The 13,189-nt window shown below is 38.9% G+C and overlaps 1 protein-coding gene across 3 annotated transcripts in view; it reads right to left on the bottom strand.

The window, feature by feature from the left end:
• The window catches only part of Cwc22 (CWC22 spliceosome associated protein homolog), a 54,811-nt gene extending 47,239 nt beyond the window's left edge, over positions 1-7,572 (bottom strand). Inside the window, exon 1 of one of the 3 annotated variants that reach the window (XM_070019828.1) lies at positions 7,486-7,572. The gene's annotated coding sequence lies outside the window, so the exon portion shown is untranslated. Of the gene's footprint in view, positions 1-17; positions 155-7,326; positions 7,395-7,485 lie in introns of those variants that run through there. The other 2 variants (XM_070019811.1, XM_070019819.1) reach the window with 2 other exon arrangements.
• Positions 7,573-13,189: the final 5,617 nt, after the last annotated feature.

Here is a 13,189-nt window from a genome sequence, read left to right as displayed (position 1 = left end):
ACTAAGATTCCACTTACCCCAGTCTGAACGGCAATCATCAAGAAACAAAAAATAACAAATATTGGCCAAAGGAGTTGAGAGGAAACAGGCACATTATTCACTGCTGAAGAGAATTCGATTTGTGTAATCACTATGGACATCACTATGGAGGCTCCTCAAAAAAAAAAAAAAAAAAGGAAAAAATTAAAATAGAACTTCTGAGCCAGTTGCTGATGTGCTCACACTTGTAATTCTAGTAATGAGAAGGTGGAGCTCTGAGGTTCATAGATTGAAGCCAGCCCAGGTAGGAAAGTTCCTCAGAATTACATCTCCAATTAATCACCAAAAAGCCAGAAGAGGAGCTGTGGCTCAAGTGGTAGGTAGTGCGCAGTACTGAGCAAAATGTTCAGGGATAGCGCCCAGGCTGAGTTCAAGCTCAAGTACAGGCAAAGAAGAAAAAAACAAAAAAACCTGAACTTCTGCATTATTCTGCTACACCACTTCTGAGCCAAAGAATCAATTTCAGCAAGCTGCAGAAATACCTGCACATCAAAGAATGTTATATGTGGAAAAGTCATAATTAAACATTTTACTTAATATATGCTAACAAAATATTTTAAAGAGCCTATCTGTGTCAATGCGTTTTAAATGTGAGAAATTATAGGCACATTTATAATCATTTTAGTATTGTTCAATCTAATAAAATTTTCTGATGTGTTGGCTTTTTTACTTTTGTTTTTCAACTAGAGAACGAAATTACTCAAAGTTCAAATGATTTGTCCAAGTATATTATATTCAACTAGAGAACGAAATTACTCAAAGTTCAAATGATTTGTCCAAGTATATTATAACTAGTAAAAGGCAGAGCTGTAATTCAAACCCAGGTTTATCTGATGCCCCCAATCATCTAATATTACAGCTTAATTTAAATGTTCTTATCCTAAACTGCCAGCATGGGCAGAAAAGTCCATGAGACTCTAATCTTCAACTAACCAATCAAAGACTAGAATTGGTGCTGTGGCTCAAGTGATACAGCACTAGCCTTGAGCACAAAGAGGCTCAGGGACAGTGCCAGGGCCCGGAGTTCAAGCCCCACAACCAAGCAAAAAAAAAAAAAAAAAAAGAGAGAGAGAGAGTATATTTCTTTTTGAATAATGTCAATCCCTTCCCTAGCTCTCTCCAGAGGTTTTTCCCTCCTGTCCCCACCACCCACAAGTTGTATAGTTCATTTTCAACATAGTATCTAGTGAAACTGCTGAATTTGTTCATCCTTTACAATTTTTTTAACAATTTAACTTTAACCCATCATCTAAAGTTTGTTTAACAAAGTACAGTATGACCAAATAAATCAGTTAACTCTATTGTATAAGATGTAGCATTTTCCTTTACTACTCACTCCTCTGTCCTTAAAAAGTTTCCTTTGCTATCCTATCCACATTTTTTAAAACCAACTTTTCTGTATTGTATTTCAAGTTGCCTTAATGATTTAATCAACTTATTTTTCTGATTGATGTTATCTTTCTCTTTTTACATTTCAACCTTTTCCAGCAAATAATTTCTGGCAGTTAAGTATCACCTTTTATACATACTTCCAAATTTCAGGACATGAGTAAACTTAGCAACCCTGTAGACTGTTACTGCATTTCTAACAACAACAACAAAAAAAGATGCATGAAGTACTTATCACTGTCCAGACTTATTCAGAATATGCCTATAGGGAAATTATGAGTTCAACACGTTCATGCTTATAACTTAAGACTAACTGGAAATCCCTGAAATGAGAGCAATTTATCTAGAGTTTATAGCTCTCCCTGCTCTTCTTACCATTACTTTGTGGATTTTATGATGAATTATTAAACGTCTTGCCTTGTCACAAGTAAGCAACTCAACAAAACCATACCTGTTTTCCTCAGCAAAGAAGGTGTTTTACAATAGGAGATAAAGCCCTGGGAGCACTAGTTTAAAACAATAAACATTTTTCTCTATTTCAGCAAGCATTAGATAGCAAAATATTCTCCAATAACATTTCTAAGAAATATTTCACACTAAGAATCTATGAAATAATAACTTGTCAAAATTATCTACAACTCAGACCATCAGAAAATATTCAACTAATGGCTAAAATGCACTTCTTTCTAGATTATTTCAAGAACAACACAGTTCCACCACTTTATATGGGTCTCTTCAGTCATTGAAGCATACTACTGTAAAACTACTAAAGCAAATGGGAATTAAAGCAAGGTTCTTTAGTTTGTACCTCTGTAGTCTATAGAATAATAGCAGGCCAAGTTGGGTAAATTTTTAAACATAAGAATGCTTTCTAAAAGAAAAAAAAATTCTAGGCCCGGAGTCAGTGGCTCACGGGTATAATCCTACCTACTCAGAAGGCTGAGATCTACGGATCACGGTTCAAGGCCAGCCCAGGCAGGAAAAGCCATGAGACGCTTATCTCCAACAAATCACCCAGAAAACTGGAAGTGGTGCTATTGCTCAAAGTGGTAGAGCACTAGCCTTGAGCAGAAGAGTTCAGGAACAGCACCCAGGCCCTAATACCCTCCCCCACCCCTGCCTGAAGAAAATGATACTATTCAATGTTCAAAATAAAACCTGTTTTTAAAAAAACTTGAATATACACTGACACGAGTTAAGTACTCAAACATATTTAATTGGAGAATAGTGACCTAGACCCTGAAGGGGGATTACTAAATAATACATACACTACATTTCTTTTCTCAAATCAAAACAATTATTATTTCAGAGAAGTTCTGGTTCCAAGAATTACCAAGATTTATTGGCCTTTACTCATTTGTTGTTTGATTCCTATGCACTGCATACAGCAGGTGTGTTCTTTGTTTTATAATCACTGAATGATTACAAATCCAAGTTCAACTACTGTGCAGAAAGTTCTAGATTTTATTAAATGAGAGAGGAATAAACAGAAAAACACTTGAGGGTCTTTGATGCTTTGTAAAAGGACAGAGCACCATAAAATTTAAAACAACTTAAAAGTAAAACTCAGGCATAAAAAAATAAAAGAAATTTTAACGCACCAGGTAATACCAGTATCTACACCAAAAACTACCTATGACAAATTGGAAGCATTATATCTACTATTTCCTACATCATGAAGTTGAGACTATACCAGCCTATATTTAAGCAATCAGATATTACAAAAAAAAAATACATTCACTTGGCTATTATATATACTTCAAAACCAGCTTGGGAAGAAAAGAGCATGAGAGTCAATCTCTGATTAGCAAATTGCTAATTCAAGTGGTAGAGTGCCAGTTGGTGAGCAAGCCTCTTGAGTACAAGGTCAATTCAAACCACGATACAGGCCAAAAAAGGGAAAAAAGTGACATTTATAGGACAAAATCCTTTTATCCTGTCCCCTATTTAGTTCCACTTTCTCCTCCTTTATACAGCTGAACTAATTTTGGTATGTCCATTTTTGAAGTGTCTAACTCTTAACCTCACCAAACCTCTCCTTACCAATGTTGGTTTTCCATTCTTCCACAGCACGTAACAAGGTTAAAATTGACCTTACTGGTGCTACATCCAGGGGCAACTTTTCACTTTTGTTACACAGTACTCCAGCATTGACTCAGGGAATCCCCTTTTTCTTGAAGTTCTTCTCAATTTCACACAGACCTTGTAAGGTTTCCATTCCTTTCTTCTGTTACCTTCTCCTTTAATACCAGCTTTTTTTTGTAGCAGACATAGGATTTAATCTTTGCCCTTGCATTTTTGTTGTTATTGCTCAATGCTCATTACTAGAGTGCTCTCTTTCTCTGTATATATGTATATACATATTCATTAAAAGAACAAATGAGTGGTGTTGGTCCTTTTTTAAAAAAATTTATTATATTTAAGTAGTTGTACAAAGGAGCTTCCATTTAACAAAGCAGTTTATGAATACAATGTATCTTGATCAATGTCACCCCTTTCAACATTCTCACCTATCCATGCCCTACCCACCCCTTTCCTCATTCTTCTGAAACTTTGTAGGATATACATTGGATTCTCATCCTCATTTTCCCCCTCTTCTCTTTTTTTCTACCCTTTTCCCCTTGAGCCCACCCCACCCCTTTCCAATACCCTGCATGTTATCTCTGGGAGACCATCTCTATCCCCAAACTTCAATTAACATAAAAACTTTCACTCCAATCCAAACTTCTCTACACAGCTCCAAATTCTATGTCCTAGTGGCCATTGGAAACTCTATGTGAGTATCTCAAAGGTCCTCCACATTAATTTTCTTCTCATCTCACCTGGAATTATCATCTATAGCACTTCCCAAATGACAATTTCCTATTCTCCCAGTCACCAAATTCTGATCTCAGTTAGTTGAAGCAAATCTGCCTCTAATTTTCTCCCTATTACTTTAAGCTGTGTACAATGGGGGATGACTCTATTTAGGGAAGTCTCCTAATGATACCACCTTAGTTTCATTTAAGGACAGATGGAATAATTTTTCTCACCAAGTCTTTATCTTGACTTTAAAAGCTTCTCCAAATTAAATCTAAAAATATTAAGTCCTTAGATATTCTATTCATGTAGGACAAAAATATTGTTTAAATACATTAATCTGACCACTGGAAAACCAAGTTTCCAAATTAAAAACACATTCCATTAGGACACATTCAATACTATCCCACACTTTCCAACTGTCCTCTTTAAATTCTGTCTCTATTCTTTGCTAACAATACTTGTTGTATATGATTTTAACAGAATTATAATTTCTTAACTTGTAGCAGATCTTCTGCTATTGAACAAATACTAAGTGGATCCTTTCAGTTGGCATACCTTCAGGCACTGACACTTACATCCTCCCAAGCCTACAACTCTTCTTGAGTTTCCCCCATACATCCTTGGTTTCTCTTGGCTTCTGGCTTAGCTTCCTGAAAGCATGAATTATCTTTACTCAGTGACCACAGCATCTCATTCACTGAGTAAACAGTACTATCACATCTTTTTCTTAAATCTAGTGAATAAATTTATATCCATATCCATGATTAAAAAAAATAAACCTTAAATTTCAAATCTGTATCATCACCTTCACCTCTATTTAACTGCTTTGTTTCAAATAAACATGATCATGTAATGACTCCTTCCATCCTCATATTATAAAATTGTATTTGTACAGAAGTCTATGGTGTTATAACAATTGAAAAAATATCTATAAAAGATTTTTTAAAAAAAGATAAGCTGAAGACCAGTTGATAGATCTACTAATTAATGACTTGAAAAGTGACTACGAGAAAATGAGGAGGTATAAAGCTAAGAGAGTGAAGTACAGCCATAGTCTTCTTGGTAAAGACAAGTGCCTATATAAACCATGTACAATGAGATGATATCTGTATCGGACAACATACACAATACATCAAAAGGTAAATATGCCCACTTACAAAATAGGAGAAAAGTCTAATTGTTATACCAATGTTATTAAAACAGTACTTCTGGAAAGGAGGAAGTGCAACTAAGTAAGCCCTGAATGTACACAAAGTGGTCTTGGAGGACAAATAGGAATTATTCACATGAAAAAGTCATTCAGGAGATGAGATTCAAGTGTGTAAGCACTGAGACATGAAGACAAAGCAAAAAACAAAAACAAAACAAAAAAACCAAAGGGCCTGGATGATTCCTGTTCTTTAATCAGGCCAAGAAGTACATACAGAAATTTGAACATAAGTGAGAGGGAACATGAAAGACCTTGTATGAACACAGTAGAACCTAGAAGTTCTTAACAACATATCCAGAAGCTAGGACCCTTAAAAACTTCCAATTCTAAACTTAAAATTTATGCAGGGCACTGGTAATTCATGCCTAATCTCTTAAGAGATTTGAGGCACTCAGCTCAAAGCCAGTCCAGGCAAAATTGCCCTCAAGAGACTCTATCTCCAATTAAGTAGCAAAAAACCTGGAGTGGAGGTATGGTTTAATAGAAGTGCTAGCCATGACCTGACAGATGAGTAAAGAACAGTACTTGGAACCAAACAACAGGAATGCTAACAAAAATTATTCATTAGCTGCTACATCGCAGCAGAAAATAAAATAGCTAACACTTTTTTAGGCACTGTGTAGTGCTTAAATGAACCATGGTTCCTCATATCTAAGTGGTAAGGGTTTTTGGCATCCATTGATAGAAGTACTGACATTTTTACAGATGAAGGACCGTAGACTACAGTAGTTAAATAACTTGCCCCCCAAAGATAGACCCGTTAAGCTAATAGATCCCCAGCACCAATATAACTAAGTTTCTTCTCTTAATAGATACTCCCTGTTGCAATGCTTCTCTAGGTTCAAACAACTTTTCACGTCAATTTTAAATCTACTTTTTCACAGGATAGTAACTGATATTGCCTCCTGCACTACTAGGCATAACCGACAGGTCTAAGCACAGATTTTCTTTAAAAAAAAAAAAAAAAAAGGTGAGGGAGGAGAAGGAAAGTCATGTTAACTGATTGTCTGAAAACCAAGACTGCCTATTATCTATTCTGCTCTCAACATTTAAAAATGAAAGGTTAACTGCACTGTAAGTCAACCATTTTTTTTGCATCTAGAAATAGCCTTTCCCAGAATCTTTCTTTTCCCACTTTCCGTGAAGAATTGAGGATCAAATAATAGGTAAAGAGATTTTTTATTTCTAGTTAGCCTCGGTACTATATACTACATAAACTGTATGTAATGTCTTATATACTAGACACACACCTATGAACTAGCATAATCCTGTTCCACGAACAAGTAACCTCAGTAGAGGAAAACTGCAGACTGGATTTGAGAGTCGCCGACCTCCTGCAGCGAGTTGGTGGTCGGGCTTCTGAACAATGACGGATGCAGAGCACACAAGGCGGGAAGCAATGTGCCCCGGGCTTAGGCAATGGGAATACTTTTCCTTTCAGACTAATGACATCTTAGAGAAGCACTGCCAGGGATGCTCGGCTGCAAAGAGCCAACTCGGAAAGGGGGCGGCCCTGCGGCCCCTCGGGGGATGCGAGGTTAGTGATCCATCCCGGAGCGCACGCCGCTCGGAGAGGAGGGGGCCCGCGCGGGTGCGGAGCGCGGCCCCACACCGAGCCCGCGGCCGGACGGCGCACGCCGGGCGCGCCGCCCCGAGAGCGAGTCCTCCCCGCCCGCCCCGACGCGCGGGCCCGGCCCGCAGCCCGACCCCCAGCTCGCGGGCCCGCCAGGGGCGGGGGTAGAGCCCCACGCGGCCCCGTGACGCCCACCACAGACCACCGTGCCCGCGCCCACGCCCCTCCTCCTCCCGGACCCACCGCCCGCGGCCACCCGCCACCCAGGATCCGGCTCGCCCAGGGCGGCGAGTCGACGGAGTTCGATAATTACCTAAAGCTCAACCGCGCCGCCATGGCACCGGAAGTGCATCACTTCCCCTTCCCGGTACCGGCAGCAGGGAAGAGGCGGAGCGTGAGAAACCAACACTCACACTAAGTTGAGCTTGATAAATAAGACTAGTGAAGGAGCCGTAAGAGCGTATCATCATACCACTTTCGAAGTAGTCTAGATGGCCACACACTCCCACGATCAAGACGGCGACCAAAGAGAACTGGGAGAGAACTACAAAATCCAGAATCCATCGGCTGCGCGGCAGGAAATGACGAAAGCCCCTGAATAGTGAGGACGACAGGGCCGCCCAGTGTGTGATGGGAAATGTAGTACTGCGAGACAAGCCTCTTGGCGAGCCTTCAGCCTCCTCAAAGGAAATTTAGCTAATGATTAAGGTTTAGCAGATGAATTTTTATCTAAAACTCATCAGTTGCCAAGAATGTTCTTAGTAGTATATTTCCTCCCAAAAATATTTTCTTTTAGCCTTAGTACTCAACCTAATAATTACACACTAGGCAAGCATCACAGCACTGAGTCTCATCCAAACCTTTCCCTGAAGATTTTAGGGAGAGTGCAGAATTTTTTCAGACTTTTTACTAATAGCTTGACTAAAAGCCTAACAAGAATAAACATTACCAAATGTTGAGCATTTATTTTCAAGGTTTCAAGACCAAGTGAATGGAAGACATTAAATCATAAATGATAAAATGAGATAAACCTGTTTTGCAGAGACTATGAAATCTCTATTATGGCAATATATTGTACAGACGAGGTAATTGCCTGCCAAAGTTGAAAACAGCAGTCTGTAATAGTTTCACAGCTTGGACACCAAACTGTTTGCTTAAACTTCATTTTTTTATATTAACAAAACCTAAAAGTTAAACCATTTATTAATGTGGTAGGAACTCTTCTTAAATACAAGAGTACCTTTATGTTCCCCAGACTTTAATAAATGAGGCCTAGGTTTCCTAAACAATTCTCTATTACATTAAAGTATTTTTAACTTTCAGTTCTTTTCTAGAGACAGAGGACTAATTGGGGTATAAAAATACAGAACAAGATATATCTCTGAAAGATAGCCTTCATCACCTAGTAACCAAGTTCTTTCACTAGGCAAAACCCCCTAAAGTTTCTAAAACATTCCAAAATAATAGTGCCAGAAAAGGGGCCTGGGACTACCTTATCCTGGGCTAGCTACCCAGAACCAAGAGCAGCCTCAACCACCACACCTCTGTGCCTCCAATGGGCAGCCCTGACCTTGGTTGGTCTGCAAACTTCGGTCTGCAACCTCCAACACCACCCTCCAAAGCTCCTAAGCATTCCATCGCCTAACAGGAAGGCTTTTCCTTTTCCTTTTCCTTTTCCTTTTCCTTCCTTCTTCCTTCTTTGCAGGCCTCTCCCCAGGCCTCTTTGCAGGCCTTTCCACAGGCTTGCCCTGCCCTGCTCCTGTAGCTGTCTCTTGCCATCTCTCTTCTCCTGCTGTCTGCTACTAGCTTGAGAAACAATTAGAAACACTTGGTCTGTGACTGCATTAAATTCTTCCTAAGCCTCCATTTGTGAACAGGTGCATAGGAGAAATTCTCTTCTCACAGTCTTCAAATGTGATTACTCATTCATATCTTCAAGCCTTCCATGAGCAGAGTCTGACTTTGGTATGTTGTGACCAATATCTGAAATGTCTCACAATGGGCATCTTTCCTTTCTAAAACAACATAGATAAATATGTGGACAAAATTTGTAACATGAATGGTCTCTAGTCTGATTCCCAATAGAGTAGCATTTCTTGTGTGAAACCTCATGAGCCTGGCTTTTACTATATTCATTCCTATAGACATTCTGATTTCTCAGGCTCTGACTCACAATATTAAGCTGGATCCTTAGATTTTAGATTTCTGAGTATCTAAGATTACAGGTATGAGCCACTGACACCTGGCTAGGATCGCCAAACATTAAAATTTTTCTTCTCTGCGTAACTTCAAATACCTTATGAACCCTATTGTCAGATTTAGCCACAGAAAGTACCACATTTCTCTAGTGCCAATGTTCTCTGTTGGTTACTTTTCTGATTAATATGACAAAACATCTGACAGGAACAATCTGAAAAAGGAAGAAGAAGAATATTTTTATATGTTTTTATTGTAAAAATACTGTTCAGAGGGATTACAGTTACATGAGTAAGGTAATGAGTATATTTCCTAGCAAGCACTGTTACCTCCTCCTTTGTTTTTCCCCTACCATCCTTTCTCACCTCCCCAACTGCTCCTGCCTACCCCCTCCACCAAAGTTGTAAAGATCGTTTTCAACATAGTGTCTTGTACATCTTATTGTTACAATGGGTCAACCTGTATCCTTATTTCAGCATTTTCTTATTTCCCTTCCCCTCTTCCAATTTGAAAAATGTATACACAAGATGCAAGGCACCAGAAACAAATACAGTGAGTTCAGTGAAAACAGGGGTTATACCATGGGGGAAGAACATAAAAAAGAAACAAAAAAAATCACATAGTACATTATGAATATGTTAAAAAACAATCGGAAGAAAGGAAAAAACCACTTGTGTCCCTATTTTGAGGTTCATTTTGCTTAAGATCATCTTATATGGTCATAGGTGCATAGCTTTTGACCTTTTCTACTTGTCCAAGACGTATACTAGTTATTGCAAATAAGAGAAACCATGGAACCTATGTTTCTTTGGGCCTGGCTTACTCCACGTAATATAATTTTAGGAAGAATATTTTTTAACCAAAGGTTTCAGAAGATTCCAGCCAAAGACACTTGGCCCCACAAACTTGGGCAGAACATTATAGCAGAGGTAGTTTGTGGAAGAGGAACTTATTCATCTCAGACAGAAATAAAGAGGGAAGAAGAACTCTGAACTATATGTAACCCTTAAAGAAATGACCATAATGACCTGCTTCCATCAGCTAGGTTCCAGCTGGGACCTAAACATTCAACACATATGCCAGTGGGAGACATACTCAAACCATAACATGATATTATAAGTTCCCACATACTATGTTATATGACATGTAGTGGGTATAAAATGTAAATGAATGGCCAGGCACTGGTGGCTCATGCCTGTAATCCTAGCTACTTAGGAGGCTAAGATTTGAGGATGCCAGTTCAAAGCCACCCCATGCAGAAATCTCCATGAGACTCTTTTTTTATTATATATTTTTATTGTAAAAATATTGTAGAGAGGAGTTACAGTTACATGAGTAAGGTAATGAGTTCATTTCCTATTGAGCATCGTTACCCCCTCCTTTGTTTTTCTGCTACCATCCTCTCGCTCCCCACCTCCCTAACTCCTCCTGCCTACCCTCCCCCCACCAAAGTTGTAAAGTTCGTTTCAACATAGTGTCTTTTACATCTCATTGTTACAATGGGTCAACCTGTATCCTTATTTCAGCATTTTGTTATTTCCCTTCCCCTCCCCAAATTAGAAAAATGTATATACAAGATACAGGCACTGGAATCAAATGCAGTAAAAACAGGGGTTATACCATGGGGGAAGAACATACAAAAGAAACAAAAAAAATCACATAGTACATTATAAATACACTAGAAACAACAGCAAGAAAGATAAAACCACTTGTGTCTGTATCTGGGGTTCATTTTGCTAGCATCATCTTTTTTTTTTTTTTTTTGGTCAGTCATGGGGCTTGAACTCTGGGCCTGGGCACTGTCCCTCAGCTCTTCAGCTCAAGGATAGCACTCTACCACTTGAGCTACAGCACCACTTCCGGTTTTCTGGTGTTTTATTGGAGACAAGAGTTTCACGGACTTTCTTGCCTGGGCTGGCTTTGAACCGCTATCCTCAGATCTCAGCTTCCTGAGTAGCTAAGATTACAGGCGTGAGCCACCAGTGCCCAGACTAGCTAGCATCATCTTATGTGGTCATATGTACATAGCTTTTGACTTTTTCTGCTTGTCCTAGACAAGTTATTGCAAATGAAGGAAACCAAAGGACCTATAGCTAAGATATGGAACCAACCCAGATGCCCCTCAGTAGATGAATGAATCCATGAAATTCTTATCTCCAATTAACCACCAGAAAGTTGGAAGTAGAGCTGTTGCTCCAAGTGGTACAGCACTAACCTTGAGCAAAAGAGCTCAGGGACAGTGCCCAGGCCTTGAGTTAAAGCCCCATGACTGACAAAAAATGTAAATGCAAACCCAAAATAAGTTATCTAAGCCTACGAGATTCACTGATAGAAGGGAAAGGTCCCATTATAGCTGACTTACCACACAGTGGCTACTTTATTGAAAGACCTTTGTCATATTAGGGGGATCAGCTTGCAAGATTGAAATTCAGTCATGATCCCTCCACTTTCTACCATTATGGTTTGGCCAAACTGACAACTTTTATTGTCTGCTAGAATATGTATATATACATACATACCACATATACATAAATATATAATATATATGTAGTATATAAAAGTTAATCTATCAATTACAACTGTACAAGTAGAAACTGGGTAATGACCTATCATTAGTAGGTATATTGCTTTAGATATTCGAGTATCAATGTCAATTCTGGCCTTGTATTTAGTAGTTCCCATGATATGTGGAAATCTGTTCTTCCCAACATCTACTATTAAAACAAGTGGAAGTGGATGTCCTTGGGAAAGAATCAAGGGAATCATTCTATACTTTATATGGTGTTGCAGAGAGTCTTTTCCTGAGACTCAACTAAGCCATAATTAATTATTTTAAAGTTGGCAGAATCGCTGGACATGGAAGTACATGCTTGCAATACCAGCATGCAAGAGTCTAAAGCAGAAGAATCACAAGTTTAAGGATTGTGTAGATTGCAAAGTAAGACTACCTCAGACAAAAATAGCCATCAAAAGTCTCAAACTGAACAAGAGATTGTGAGTTTCATTGGGGTGATCATCATCATCAGCTTCCTACTCATATCTTCTTTCTTTTTTTTTGTGCCAATGCTGGGGTTTGAACTCAAGGCTTGAGTACTGTCCTTGAGCTTCTGTTTGCTCAGGGTTAGCACTCCACCACTTGAGCCACAGCACCACTTCCAGCTTTTTCTAAGTGGTTCACTGGAGATAAGAATCTTAAGGAATTTCCTGCCTGGACTGGCTTTTAACCACAATCCTCAAATCCTCAGATCTAAGCCTCCTGAGTAGCTAGGATTACAGGCATGAGCCACCAGCACCCAGAACTTCTTTCCTTTAATTTTGTATATTAAGGAGTACCTTGATTAGGTATTCTTATCTTGTCTTCCCAGTGAGACGGAGTTCCATTAACCATATTTATATTCCCTCTTGGGTGCTGCTCTGACATGGCTGGAGCCTATGATTATGACCCTTGACCTTGAGGAGGTACTGACCTTTACTCAGTATCTCTTATTTAAGTGTCCCACCATGCTGATTGTTAATAATGAGACAATTTACACCACAGTCTAGCCTTCATCAGTAGAGAAGAGCCACCATTGACTATACTGGAGATGTTGGTGCCTCGTTTACCAGAACCTTTCTCATACTTTTGGATATTCTTTCCTAATTTTCTGAAGAGTTTTATGTGTTCATTCCACTCCAGCATGTTCACATCCACATTTTACTTCTTTTCTCCATGCTAATGTGTGGCAACTTAAGAAAATGGAAATCCATTTTCTTCATGGGTCATCATTTTCTTAGCTGAGACACCCTAGCAACAAATTCCTTCATCCCCTTGAACTTTCTTGCTTAATCTTGTAATGCATGAATGTGCTTCAACATAAACAAACTGTCCCTAATCTTGTGTTATATTCATATGCTCTCTGTTGGTAAAAAGCTAGAGAAATGGGGCCACCATACTGTTCCAGGAACAAACTGTACAATCAAGAATAGAATATCCTTTGCTA

This window comes from Dipodomys merriami, unplaced genomic scaffold, assembly GCF_024711535.1.
Source record: "Dipodomys merriami isolate MVZ:Mamm:240054 unplaced genomic scaffold, mDipMer1.0.p SCAF_1, whole genome shotgun sequence".
NCBI classification, from domain to species: Eukaryota; Metazoa; Chordata; class Mammalia; order Rodentia; family Heteromyidae; genus Dipodomys; species Dipodomys merriami.
This window is presented reverse-complemented; position numbering and strand designations above follow the sequence as displayed.